Genomic DNA, 14,163 nt, shown 5'->3' with positions numbered 1-14,163 from the left:
TGCATTCTTTTATTTTATTTTATTTTATTTTCCTTGTCTTTACAACAACAAACCCCCCTACTTCGTTCTCTTGGAAACAAATCCACCCAGTCCCTGTGGAGACGACCTTGCTCATCACTATATACAAAAATATTTAATTCAAACAGGACTTTTATCTTTGGTTGGATTTGACACCCACCACATGATCACCTCCTCTTTTGTGCAGGGGAAGGGAGGGGGATCGGTAGGTCATTCCTCTTCCCTGGAGCAGCATGTAGGGACCCTTCTTGGGTCCTCCATTGTTTCGAGGCTTTCAATCAACTGCATCGCTTCGTTCCTTCCATATGGTGTAGACTGCGTTAAGGTGGTCTTGATCATGCGCGTCGTTGTCTCCGCGCACCTTCATAATTGACTGAACATCTCTACTTCCATGTTCTCAATACCTATCCTGTAGGCGGGCTACATTCCTTGTATGCACTGTTCGATAAAACTTTTCTCCGTAGCTTATTTGTCAAAGACAGAATGAGTTAATTTTTGAAACCTCATGACATATGCCAAGAGGTCTTCTCCCAAACCCTGCTCTATGGTTCTCAGATCCACCATTGTCATCTTTCTTTCTAGGGTGAACCACTTTGACAAGAATCTTTTTGATAGTTCGCCCCACGAGTCGATACTGCTAGAGGTAAGGCTAACGAACCAGGTATACATCGAGCCAGTTAGGGATTTTGAAAATTCATGGACCTTGAGGTCCCAATCAAGAGCGAAGGATCCTAGGACATCTTCAAACTTGTTTATGTACTCTTGCGAGCTTCCCTTTTACCCATCATATTGCAACCATTATTGTGGAGGAATGTAACCAGCGGGGTAAGGCTTGCATAGGATTCGGTCAGAGTATGGCTTCTATAAGACGGCTGAATCTTGTGCTCGGTTAAGGCTCTCCACGACCAGCCCCTGGACATACTCTCTTAACTCGTCCCGACTGAGCGGGGCTTCTGTTACTGGCTCTGCTTGGGGAAGAATCCATGAATGTCCTGTAGTGTTCTATCCTGTTTGCATGGGCACGAGATTGGATCTAACAAGCCACTCTAGTATGACAGGGTTGGGATTGAAAGAATGGTTGGATCCATCTAATGGACGCCAAAAGGTTGCGGAATGGGTGGGCGAATTTCAAAAATTTTCCTACCTTCTCCCAACTGGGAATCATATTCCCTAAATTTAGAATACTATATTCAAGGATCCTACTTGAACCATAATCGAACCAGATCTGAACCAAAAAGCAAAAGGGAGGAATATACCTGATCCGGAGAAGCAGTTTCTCCCAAAGTTGGTGTTCACGCCCAAAAAAGAAACCAAGATCCGCTCCTGCTGAAGATGACACAGCTGTGGATGGAACGGAACCAGCAGGGTGCGTCCTACACACTAGATCCTTCGCAAGAATCCTCTGGAAACTCTGAACACTGAATCTTTCTCAGTCTTTTTCGCAAGACTAATGTCAAGAACTGATTTCTTGACTCCCTATTGCTCCAAAGATCAAATCTTGCAAGAGGGAATGGCGGCGGCTGGAGGAGAACTCTTGGGACGAAGATGGCTGAACTACTTCTCTTCTCTCTGGAGTCTGTATGAGATCTAATCTCTGTTTGCAGGATAATTTCTTGCTATATCAAAAACCCCTTGTTCGAATCTGATATATTTTTCTTGGGTTTTTCCTCCTTTCTTCTTGATTAAGAAACCTCCTAATTAGGAGTTATCCCAATCCAAATCTGTATTTGGATAGGGGATTATCTTAATCCTATCTGCAGATTAAGTTAGCTTACTCCTGATCTTATCAGGAGGTTACCGGATTCAAATCTGTTTTGAATTTGGTCACCAAGAGTGAATAAGGTTAAAGTCCCTATCCTTTTACTAACATTAATCTCAGATTCGCCCCATAGATGGGTGATCATATCAGCCCAGCTCGAAATGGGCTTTTGGCCCATTAAGTGTTCAGTGTTTAACTAGTTTCCAATCTGCTGCCCAATTGGGCTTCTTTGTATGGCGTGGGACTCAAACATTGATCTATACACCAGCCACAAGGGTTCGGCCCAGCCTTTATTATAAGGCCCAGCCGAATTCACTGAAAAACTCAATGACCCCCTGAGTCCATCACATGGACCCTATGGGCCCAACACTTACATTAAGTGGTCCCAGGGCCAAACCATCTTATAAAATCCCAGGGATTGTGGGCAGGTGCAAGATTATCCCATCAGGTATTATCCTAAATGGTCTTACACTTAACCTCTCAGCCCTTAATGATCAAGCACTGCCCGACAAGAGAGGACCTCTCCCTCGGCTACAAGGAACAGTGCCGCACTCTCCACTCACATGGATCCCAGGAATTAAAACCATTTGCAAACATTTTGAAACCGTACATATATATATATAAATATATTAATTTTGCAAAACAAAATTCCAACGATTAAAATCAACTGCCGGCAGCTTGGTTTCCATCAGAGAGAGTGCATATCCGATCATTACCTTTGTCCGACAAAGGGGTTGATCCTGTCACTATGATCACCCACTCAGATGAATTCTTAGACTGACCCAACATACCCAGGTTTTGATCCCCATCTAAGGATTTCACTGATTGGCATATCAAAGACAGCCCGATCCGACACCTAGTGAAGTATCATAATCGAGTCTTGGGGTCAGGTGTAACTTTCCAGTTTTGCCCATCTATCTCCAAGGTCCAGGGCAATACTGGAAATCTGGTCCGGTTCAAGGATTCGAGTATTCCCATACTGCATGTTCCTTGGGTCTTACCCTGGTGGTCGAGACAGGCCATCCCAACACTTGGTGGCATACTAGTATAAGTGTCCAGTTTTAGGGTCTCACACAGAATTAAACCAAACAACATGAATCAAACTTGCACTTTATTTATTTCCACTAAATAACAAAAGTACATCAAATCGGATTGAAGCTAAGGGCATACAAAATTGTCTAACAGCTCCCACTTGCACTTAGGTCCAATCTGGTACAAGCCGGAGTCTCATACTTTCCATGTGTTTTTCAAACACCTTCTGTGTTAGTGGCTTAGTCAATGGGTCTGCCACATTATCCGCTGATGCTACCTTCTGAATTAGGACGTCCCCTCTACCAACGATCTCTCGTAGTACGTGGTACTTCCTCTCGATGTGCTTTGACCTCGAGTGGGCCCAAGGCTCTTTAGCGTGGGCGATCGCTCCATTGTTGTCACACAACAATGGGATGGGTGATGTGCTGGACGGTATCACTCCCAATTCGTATATGAATTTCTTCATCCACACGGCTTCCTTGGCAGCTCCACTTGTGGCAATGTACTCGGCCTCGATTGTGGAATCTGCAGTGGACCCCTGTTTGCTGGTTTTCCAGCAAACAGCACACGATCCTATCGTGAAAACATACCCAGATGTAGACTTTCTATCATCTAGATCCGACTAGAAATCGGCATCGGTATACCCTAGAACTTGTAGTGAACTACCATCGAATACCAGACAAAACTCTTTTGTCCTTCGAAGATATTTGAGTATGTTCTTCACAGCAGTCCAATGCTCCTGCCTTGGGTTGGCCTGGAATCTACTTACCACACTCACCGCCTGAGCAATGTCTGGGCGAGTGCACAGCATGGCATACATGATGCTCCCTACGGCTGAGGCATAGGGAACGTCTCTCATGCCCTCAATCTCCTCAAAAGTCTTGGGAGACATCTTCTTGGAGAGAGTGACTCCGTGCCTGAAAGGAACGTTTCCTTTCTTGAAGTTCTCCATGCTGTATCTGATGAAGGATGATTTGACCCGACCTATGAAAGGGCGACACGTGGACGCCGACTCAGCGTAAGCGACAGCTCAGCATCATGTTCCAAGACGGTTAAGTGATAGGCCCATAAAGCAGCCCGCTACGTGGAAGCGAGGTAAAGGAGGGGCTCGCCACAATGCGAGCTCCGAGTTCTCCGAGCAACCTCAAGGAATATTCCAAGGACCAATTCTATTAAGGGTACTTCTAAAGTATTCGAAGCTCGTTGCAAAGTAGCTCGCGAATGGGCCGCACAAGCATTATTCAGGAAGCTTCTATTTAATAGGTCGTATCAGTCAGACTGGGCCACGTCCTTAACTGACGGCACAGTCCCTGTCCTTTCGATGGTCTGCGCCCACGTCTCTCAGTAGGCGGAGGCGTGCCTGTCACTTTGGGGACGTGTCACTCGCCCGGGTAAGGAGTATGTCCCAACGGCCACCTGCGTAGCCCTGGCAGGTAACGGCTGTGGCAGGGACCTAGTGACGGTTATGCCCGATCTTGCAAGAGCACTCCTATAAGAGCCCCCCAGGGTAGAAGAGAAAGGCTCTCTTGAGACCTCTAATCTCGGGAATATAGTGATAAAGCGCGACCTCCACTCTTCGCTTTTGTTTCTCTCTTTACTCCCCATACACAGTACTAACTTAAGCATCGGAGTATTCCCATCGGGCAAATCCCCGGGAATCCTTCCTTTCATCTTCTAAGGTGCCGGTCGTTGCCAGCGAGGAGCCAGTCAGCTGCCAGCTAGGAGTGCCTGGATCGCGCCACATCATTTGACGCCATCTATGGGAATCGCTTCAAAAGGCCTTCCCCTTTAAATTCTCAGTTACTTCTTCTTCCTTAAACCCAACTCAGCGCTCATGGCTTCCCCTAGCAACGTCGGACGAAGCATAGAAATGGGTAACTCCAGGGAGCAACCTCAGTCTCCTATTGTCTGTATCGGGCAGTTCACCGTCCCCCTCTCAGCGGACGAAATTCCCGGCTTGAACGTGCCTCTAATAATGGCACCTGTCATCGCCCCACTCCCCGCTACAGTCGGAACAACGTTCACTAAACCCTCGGTTGTGCCCCCAGCGACCGGCCCGAACCAGCTGGAGGACCTGATGCAGTGCATGAGGGCCATGCAGGCTCAAATGCAACAGTTCCAGCAACTTCAGCTCTATCAACAACACGTGCTGCACCAGGTCTCCCAGTACCAGTACCAGCAGCAGTTCCCCCAGCTGCCCCAACCTCAGCTTCAACAGCCTCAACTCCAGCCTCAGCACCTGGCCCCGCAGCAAGCTAGATCTCGCCGCCAGAGTGAGCACTCCGGCCGAGGAGAAGTCCCCCAAAATCTCCCAAAAAACTAGACCTCCCCCCTTGACAGACGGGAGAGACCAGCTACCCCGATCTCGCCACGGGTGGATAGGTCGGGGGGACCCCGACTAGGCAGGTCAATGTCGCCCCGACAGTCGAAGTTCAGAACCCCAATCCTCGAAAATTGGTTCGAGATCCTGGCAGCAGACTCTAAGCAGGCCCCTTCTGTCCGCAGCCATCACCAGCAGACCGGGCTGCTCCCAGCGCAAACCATTCTGGACAGCGCGGAGGTGAGCAGCACTAACGTCGAGCCCACCAAGAAGCAGAGACGCCACCACCGAGCTCGCTGATCTGTCACCCATGATTTGCCCGAGCTCGTGGGCAAAGAAGAGGTAGGCTCGGCTGAAGCCAAGGCTCCACTCCTCTCGGTTCCGTCCCCCCTATCCTCCGAACTCTTGGCAGTCCCAATGCCCAAGGATTTCAAGCTTCCCCCTCTTGACAAGTATGACGGGTCGTTCGACCCGAATGATCATGTAGACGCCTTTCAGTCACAGATGCACCTGGCGCGAACCAGTGAGTCATGCATGTGCGTGGCCTTCTCCACTACCTTCAAGGGAGCAACACGCATGTGGTACCGGAACTTGGCGCCTGGATCGATAAGAAGCTGTGCGCAGTTTGCACAAGCCTTCACGTCCCACTTTGTCACCAACAAGCGGTGCCCGCGGACTGAAGAAAGCATCTTCAACGTAGCCCAAAGAGAGGGAGAGTCCATCCGAAGTTATATCAAGTGGTTCAACGACACTTGTATGCAGATACCGCGCTTGGACCCTGCTATACACCTAGCAGCGGCCAAGAAAGGTGTGAAGCACAAGGAGTTCAAGTGGCACATGATCGTCAACCAACCCGCGACCATAACCGAGTTCCAAAACCTTGCGGATAAGTTCATAGCCACTGAAGAGGAGATCAACCAGAAGGGTGAGGGCGCACCCGAAAAAAGGAAGAGAGAAGGGGAACCTCCCAGTCAAGAGGACACACGAAGAAAAAAGGAAATAGTCCGGGGTGCAAAGCCGGGTCAGTTGTTCCGGGCTCCTGCACCAGACCGGGCAGACTACACTCCATTGAACGTGAAGCGGGCCGAAATTCTGATGGCAATCAAGGACGCCCCGTACGTGAAGTGGCCGCCATCTGAGGGGGAATCCCAATGAAAGAAATAAGAGTTTGTATTGCAGTTTCCACAAGGACCACGGTCACAGTACTGAGAGTTGTAAAAACCTTCGCGACGAGATAGAGAAGTTCATCCGTCGCGGATATTTGAGAAACTTTGTACAAAATAATATTAATAATAATAACAGTAATAGAACAGGTCGGCAAGGGGAGCACGGTAAAGACGCCCCTGAGTCCAGCAGCAGGCCGGCCGAACAACCGCAGAGGCAGCTTCCAGAGGAGAGGCCAGTTCGAGGAACCATTCACATGATAGTGGGAGACTCAATTGTCGCGGGTTGTACTTCGGCGGCAGCTCGGATGTCGGTTCGTGAGGTCACCCGGGAGGAGCAGAACCCCCCAAAGTGGCCGAGAACAGAAGAGCCAATTTTCTTCACAGAGGACGATGCGCGAGGAGTCCATTACCCCCACGGTGATGCGCTCGTAATAAAGCTGAGAATCAACGACTTTGAGGTTAGGTGTATACTCGTCGACTCGGGCAGCTCTGCCGACATACTCTTCAAAGCTGTGTTTGACCAGCTCTAGTTGCAGAGATGCGACCTGAAGCCCGCAGGCACTCCTTTGGTAGGCTTCAGCGGAGAAGAAGTCTGTCCCCTTGGGAAAATAACAGTACCTGTAGAGATCGGCACATGGCCTTGCGTGGTCAGGTTCAAACACAACTTCCTAGTGGTAGCGACCCCCTCTCCCAACAATGCCATAGTAGGTCGACCCATCACTCACGTCCTACGGGCGGTGGTCTCCACCTACCACTTAGCTATGAAGTTCCCAATAGACTTCGGTGTGGGGGTAGCGCGGGGCGACCAGCTCGAGTCCCGCAAGTGCTACGTTTCCGCCCTAAAGGGGAAGACCAAGGTGACCGGTGATCTTGAACTGGAATGATCCATGGAGCAAGGCAAAGGATGAGTTGCGCCCATGGAAGAAACAGTCACGGTCCCGACCTCAACAATAGACCCAACTCGGACGCTCCAGATCGGCGCTGCCGTCCAGGAGTCCCTACGATTCGAACTGGTAAGTTTTTTACTTCAAAATTTAGATATTTTTGCGTGGTCCGCGGCAGAAATGCCTGGCATAGACCCCAAACTCATAACTCACAAGTTGAACATTGATCCTGTAGTTAGGCCCATTAGACAAAAGAAACGCAACTTAGCCCCGAAACGATGGAAAGCGGTCGACGAGGAAGTCGAGAAGCTTCTCGCAGTGGACTTCATAAGAGAAGTCCAATACCCGAGCTGGGTAGCCAACCCCGTCCTGGTAAAGAAGGCCAACGGCAAGTGGCACATGTGCGTCGACTACACCGACCTGAACCGGGCTTGCCCAAAAGGCTGCTTCCCGCACCCCAGAATCGATCGTAGGGTGGACGCGACCTCAGGGCATGTGTTGCTAAGTTTCTTGGACGCCTACTCGAGCTATAACCAGATCAAGATGGACCCGACAGACGAAGAAAAGACTGCCTTCATCACTGAATTCGGTCTGTACTGTTACAAGTTTAAGCCCTTCGGGTTGAAAAACGCAGGGGCAACCTTTCAAAGGCTTGTAAATAAATTGTTTGCGCCGTTAATCGGCAGAAAAGTAGAATGCTATGTAGATGATATGGTCGTCAAAACCCAATTCTCACATGAATTAATACAAGACTTGCATTCTGTTTTTGAAATTTTGCGTAAGTTTAATATGGTTATAGCCTACTCGAGCTATAACCAGATCAAGATGGACCCGACAGACGAAGAAAAGACTGCCTTCATCACTGAATTCGGTCTGTACTGTTACAAGGTTAAGCCCTTCGGGTTGAAAAACGCAGGGGCAACCTTTCAAAGGCTTGTAAATAAATTGTTTGCGCCGTTAATCGGCAGAAAAGTAGAATGCTATGTAGATGATATGGTCGTCAAAACCCAATTCTCACATGAATTAATACAAGACTTGCATTCTGTTTTTGAAATTTTGCGTAAGTTTAATATGAGATTGAATCCAAACAAGTGTGTGTTCGGTGTAACCTCGGGTAAGTTCCTAGGATACATCGTTAACCGGCGCGGCATTGAAGCCAACCTAGATAAGGTTAAGGCCATCTTGGACATGAAACCACCCCGGAAACCGAAGGAGGTTCAGAGGTTGAATGGCCGCATAGCCACCCTAAGCCGTTTCATGTCTAAGTCGGCGGGCCACTGCCTGCCGTTCTTCAAGGCAATAAAGGGCAAAGGGTTCGAGTGGACCCAAGATTGCCAGCTCGTGTTCGACGAGCTCAAGGAATACCTTACTAGCGTGCCGACCCTAACCCGGCCCGACGAGGGCGGTGTTTTAGAACTCTATCTCTCGGCAGGTGACGAGGTGGTCAGTTCGGTACTAATAAAGGAAGTAGATCGGGTCCAACGACCCATCTATTATGTTAGTAAAGTATTGCAGGGAGCAGAAACAAGATACCCAGAGACGGAAAAGCTAGCATACGCATTGATAATTGCAGCTCAGAAGCTCCGTCCGTACTTCCAAGCTCATACTGTTATCGTCCTTACCGACAAACCTCTGAGGCAAGTATTGCTTAAGCCCGAGGTCTCCGGTCGGTTGACGAAGTGGGCCATTGAGCTCAGCGAGTACGACCTCCAGTACAAGCCGCGAACTGCCATTAAGGCCCAAGCCTTAGCAGATTTCATAGCCAAGTGCACATTCAGCTCCGAGGTTCTCAAGCCGGTTGAGCGCGAGGCTCCCACCTCGGGTGAGCCCGAAGCTCCCGGGTCGGTCGAGTCCGAACCCCGCGAAGTAGTAGATGGCTCCTCGAACCAATAGGGCAACGGTGCTGGAATAGTTCTGCACGGCCCAAGCGGCATGAAACTGGAGTACGCGCTACGCTTCAAGTTTGAGGCGTCTAACAATGAAGCAGAGTACGAGGCGTTGATAGCCGGACTAGCCTTAGCCAGAGAAGTAAAAGCCAAGCACATCATTATCTACAGTGACTCACAGCTCGTGGTCAACCAGGTCACGAGTGAGTATGAAGCTCGCGAGCCGACCATGGTCGCATACTTAGCCAAAGTCAGAGAGGCCCTGCTCAACTTTCAGTCACACTTTATCAGACAGATCCCTAGGTCGGAGAACGCCGAGGCCGATGCCCTGTCCAAGTTAGCCAGCACTAGCGACATCACCACGAGAACCGTATACATAGAGGACCTGTCTCGGCCTAGCATTCTCAGGGGGGCAGAGGAGGTCGCTCCCGTCGTTCAAGCAGAGCCGAGCTGGATTGACCCACTCATGAACTTCTTGTTGCACGGGACCCTCCCTGCAGAGCGCAATGCAGCCAGAAGGGTGCAACGTCAAGCAGCCAAATATGTCATAATAGACGAGCGGCTATACAGGAGATCCTACATGCTCCCCTACCTGCGTTGCTTGCGACTTACCGAAGCTGAACTCATACTCTGCGACATTCATGAAGGTCTGTGCGGCGGACACTTGGGGGGCAGGGCCCTCACCCAGAAAGCACTTCGACAAGGGTATTACTGGCCAACGATGAAGGCAGATGCCATTGAACTCGTTAGAAAATGTGATAAATGCCAGAGACACGCCAATGTTCACCACCAACCCGCTGCCGACCTCAAATACCTCACCAGTCCGTGGCCTTTTGCACAGTGGGGCATTGATCTACTCGGGCCATTCCCGCCAGCAACGGGTGGAAGAAAGTTCCTAGTGGTAGCAGTGGACTATTTTACTAAATGGGTAGAAGCCAAACCCCTCGTAGCAATAACAGCCCGAAACGTCCAAAACTTCTTTTGAAAGAACATCGTATGCCGCTTTGGATTACCTCGGGTATTGATCTCCGACAACGGCAAACAGTTCGAGGACATCAAATTTCAAGACTGGTGTCGAGACATGGGGATTCAACAAAACTTTACTTCAGTCGTGCACCCTCAGGCAAATGGTCAAGCAGAAGTCATGAACAGAGCCATCCTCCGCGGACTAAAGTTACGGCTGAATCGAGCTAAATGATTGTGGGCAGATGAACTACCCAGTGTTCTATGGGCCTACCGGACCACGGAGAAAACCGCCACGAGAGAAACACCTTTCAATCTCACCTACGGCACCGAAGCAGTGATCCTCGTGGAGATCAAAGTACCTACGTTGCTCCTGGAAGCATACAGCGACCAAACAAACGAAGATGAGCTACGCACCAACTTCGACCTACTCGACGAAGTGAGGGACCTCGCGTACATTAGGACCGCAGCCTACCAGCAGAGAGTAGCTCGGTACTACAACGCTAGGGTCAAGAAGCGGAACCTCCGTGTTGGCAACCTAGCCTTTCGTAAAGTTATGGTACCTGAACCCGGCACTGGAAAACTCGGGTCCAACTGGGAAGGCCCTTACCGAGTGAAATGAGTGCTCGGGGAAGGAACATACGAGCTCGAGACCCTCGAAGGGAAATAAGTACCTCGAGCATGGAATATTGTCAATTTGAGGCAATATTATCTGTAAGAAGCGAGCAAGCCGCGAGCTACTCCCAAAGCCGAAGGGCCAAAACACCGAGCTAACATGACCTCGGCACAAGAAGACCCCAATCGCCACTTCGGCTTGGGAGAATCCAAGAGCGGACTACGGGTCCCTCCCTAAGCCTAAGGGCCAAAACACCGAGCTAAAATGACCTCGGCACAAGAAGACCCCAATCGCCACTTCGGCTTGGGAGAATCCAAGAGCGGACTATGGGTCCCTCCCTAAGCCTAAGGGCCAAAACACCGAGCTAACAAAGACCTCGGCGTGAAGAAAGATAGCTACCTCAATAGCGAAGGCAAAGTATGAAATATTAAAGGCGTAAGCAGCTCGGGTTCAAACCCTACGAAGCATAGCCCTTCTCGAAACGTCGGTTGAACTAAGGGATAACAAACCAATGCTTAGTCAAGACGTACGTAGTAATCGCTTCGCGGTATGCCACGAAGGCCCTAAACGTGACCAATAGGGAGAATGCCTACCGAAGAGCCCTACTTTGGGTAGGTAACTTCAATAACCCAAATGATGAGATCGCTTTAGCAAAATAAAAGGAGTTCATCATACTCAGAAGAAGGGAGAGACTTTCATTGTCAAAATAAAAATAAAAAAATAAAAAAATAAAGGAAAAAAGAAGAAAAACAACAAACAACAAACAAATGCAGTAAAGGAAAATGACAAGTGCAGCAACCGAGCTAAACTGCTCGGGAAAGGTTTGATCATCATGGGGCACAACTGCCCAACAGGAAGAAACTGGTGAAAGACAGGGTTTACGGCACCTAGAAACCACAGAAGACCAGAGAAACGCCACCTCAAGGATCCGCCTCCTCATCCTCCGAAGAGTCGAGCTCCTCTTCGTCTGCTTGGTCTGCTGTCTCAAGGGACAGACCCTTCATGGTAATGCCGTCGAGGTTAAGTCCGGAGAACTTCTTCCGAACCAGCCACTAGCAAAGCTTGAACCCTGAGCGGTACGAACCCGAGCCATACTCCGCCTAGAGGTCATGGAACTCCTGGGAGTCTTTAAAATCCCAAACTGCTTTCTCTCGCTCAGCCTCCATCATCTGGTCAAAGTTTCGGGTCCGATTCAGAAGAGTAGACTCCAGTTCCCGCACCTGTTGCCTGAGGAGCTCCCTCTCTCCCGCCATCCTCGACGATTCCTCCCTATAGCGTGCGCTCTCTTTAGTAAGCCGAGCGATTTGAACCTCCTGGTCATGAACGAGCAGCTCCTGAGACTCGCTCCCCTTGCGGGTGTGATGGAGCTCACCTCGGATCCGGTCGAGCTCGACCTGGAGCTTCTGGTTGGCTACACGCTGGTCGAGGGCGTCGACATGATGGATGTGTGTCTGGAGAGCCATGGCATGGATGGCAGAGTTTACCTATCAGCGAAAATGAAAGATCAGAAGACCGCGGAAAAGGGCAGAACAAGAGAGAAAAAAGGAAAAAAAAAAGGGCCACTTACCATCATGCAGTGAGTAGAGGCGAATGCGGAGAGATCCCCGGGCTCCATATTTCCCCACTGAGCAATTTCATCGTTGGTGATTGCCTTCCGACTCCTTCGATGAGCTACCAGATAATCATTTACCCCCTTCCAGCTCCCCACTGGGAATCGAGGGTAAGGTCGGGGCTGAAGGGGGTTAAAGGGCACCTCCCTCGGTTGAGGGAGCTTGCTTCCCCTAGGGTTGATCCCACTAGTCCCCTCAGGAAGGGGCATCGGGACCTCGGGTGGAGAAGGCAGGACCGGCTCGGCAGACCCGAACTCAGTGCTTCCCGAAGGAGGAGTCCGGTCGGGGCGCGTCCTCTTCACCTGGCGCCTCTGGCTGCCCGAGAGTAGGCGGTGCGAATCGGCACTAGACATGATGGCTGCCAAAAGACCACAAGATATTAGTCCAATAGGAAGCAAAATGCATGTGTACACAAGTCACAAAACGCTACGCAACCTAAAAGACCAACCTACCCAAGCTAAAGCCTGCCTGTATGAGCTTCTCCTCGGCCAAGTAGTCCGAGCAGAGGAAGCCTACCGACGCCCAAGACAGCATCGTTTTCCGAATCTCGGGGTTCAGCTCGGCCCCCGGGTCCTGGATAGCACACCTCCAAGAGGTGGGAAAGGGCCACCCCTCGGGGTTACGGACCACAAAGTAGTCCCGCTTCCAGGCGGGAATCTTATTCGACAACTCGTATAAGAGCTTGTAGCCGCGATGGGGGGAGAGGTAGTAAAAGCGCCTCTCCGGAGGAACCCCAGGAGCAGCATTCTTTATACAAAGGATAGAGGCGAAAACATCAAGGTCCAAGGGGAGGCAGTACTCGTGACATAGGGATATAGTCCCAACCATGTTTCGAGCAGCGTTAGGGTGAAGCTGGTCAATGGTGACGTTGAAGTGGTTCAGCACCTCTACTATCAAGGGGTGCATGGAAAGACGCAGGCCAGCCTCGAGCTGTTTCTGGAAAATCACTATGTCATTGGGACCATGCTCCCAAGGAAAGTTGCTAGCAGGGAGGCTGTAAACCAGGTCCCCAGGAAGGCAAAAGTAGTGGATTAAAGACCTGAGTCTCTCCGCTATCATTAAAGAAGGGCCAAAGGTATCGGGCTCCCTCCCTCTAGAAGTGGATGCCATGTCGCCAGAGGCCTCCCGAGCCTCCAGGATATGCTCCCAGGCTCCCCCCGAACTCGAGGGAGCATCACCATCTTGGCTATCATCCCTGTGGTAGGTATGGCGTGGGTACCTAGACATGGCTGACGGCGATTGGGACTCACCAGAGTAGACGGAACGAAGCGGATTGACAAACTTGAGTAGACTAAGCGAAGTACGCGACCTTAGAATCCAAAGCAAGATAGCGTGGATGAAGGTAGGGCCGAAAGGGGGGACTCCCCATTTATAGCCCTTGCCCTCTCAAACCGATGGCCCGGATCAAAGCAGATCCAATGGTCCGCAGGCGCCTTGACCGCACGGCTTCTAAAAACCGAAGGTGATTGGCGGCACGCCTTCCGCGATTAAGGTAGTCGCAGCAGCACGACTGACGGCGATTGGGACTCACCAGAGTAGACGGAACGAAGCGGATTGACAAACTTGAGTAGAGTAAGCGAAGTACGCGACCTCAGAATCCAAAGCAAGATAGCGCGGACGAAGGTAGGGCCGAAAGGGGGGGGCTCCCCATTTATAGCCCTCGCCCTCTCAAACCGATGGCCCGGATCAAAGCAGATCCAATGGTCCGCGGGCGCCCTGACCGCACGCCTTCTAAAAACCGAAGGTGATTGGCGGCACGTCTTCCGCGATTAAGGTAGTCGCAACAGCACGACATTCGGAATTAAAGGCCACCTCAGCACGTTTTCGGAACACGAAAAGTCAGAGAAGTCAGAAGATCTCTTGATTCCCGCAAATACATTTATTGAAGACAGTCGATCAAGTTTTGAAT

Source organism: Nelumbo nucifera, chromosome 2 (genome assembly GCF_055504915.1).
Source record: "Nelumbo nucifera cultivar China Antique chromosome 2, China Antique-T2T, whole genome shotgun sequence".
NCBI classification, from domain to species: Eukaryota; Viridiplantae; Streptophyta; class Magnoliopsida; order Proteales; family Nelumbonaceae; genus Nelumbo; species Nelumbo nucifera.
The sequence above is the reverse complement of the archived record's forward strand: the minus strand, read 5'-3'. Positions refer to the sequence as shown.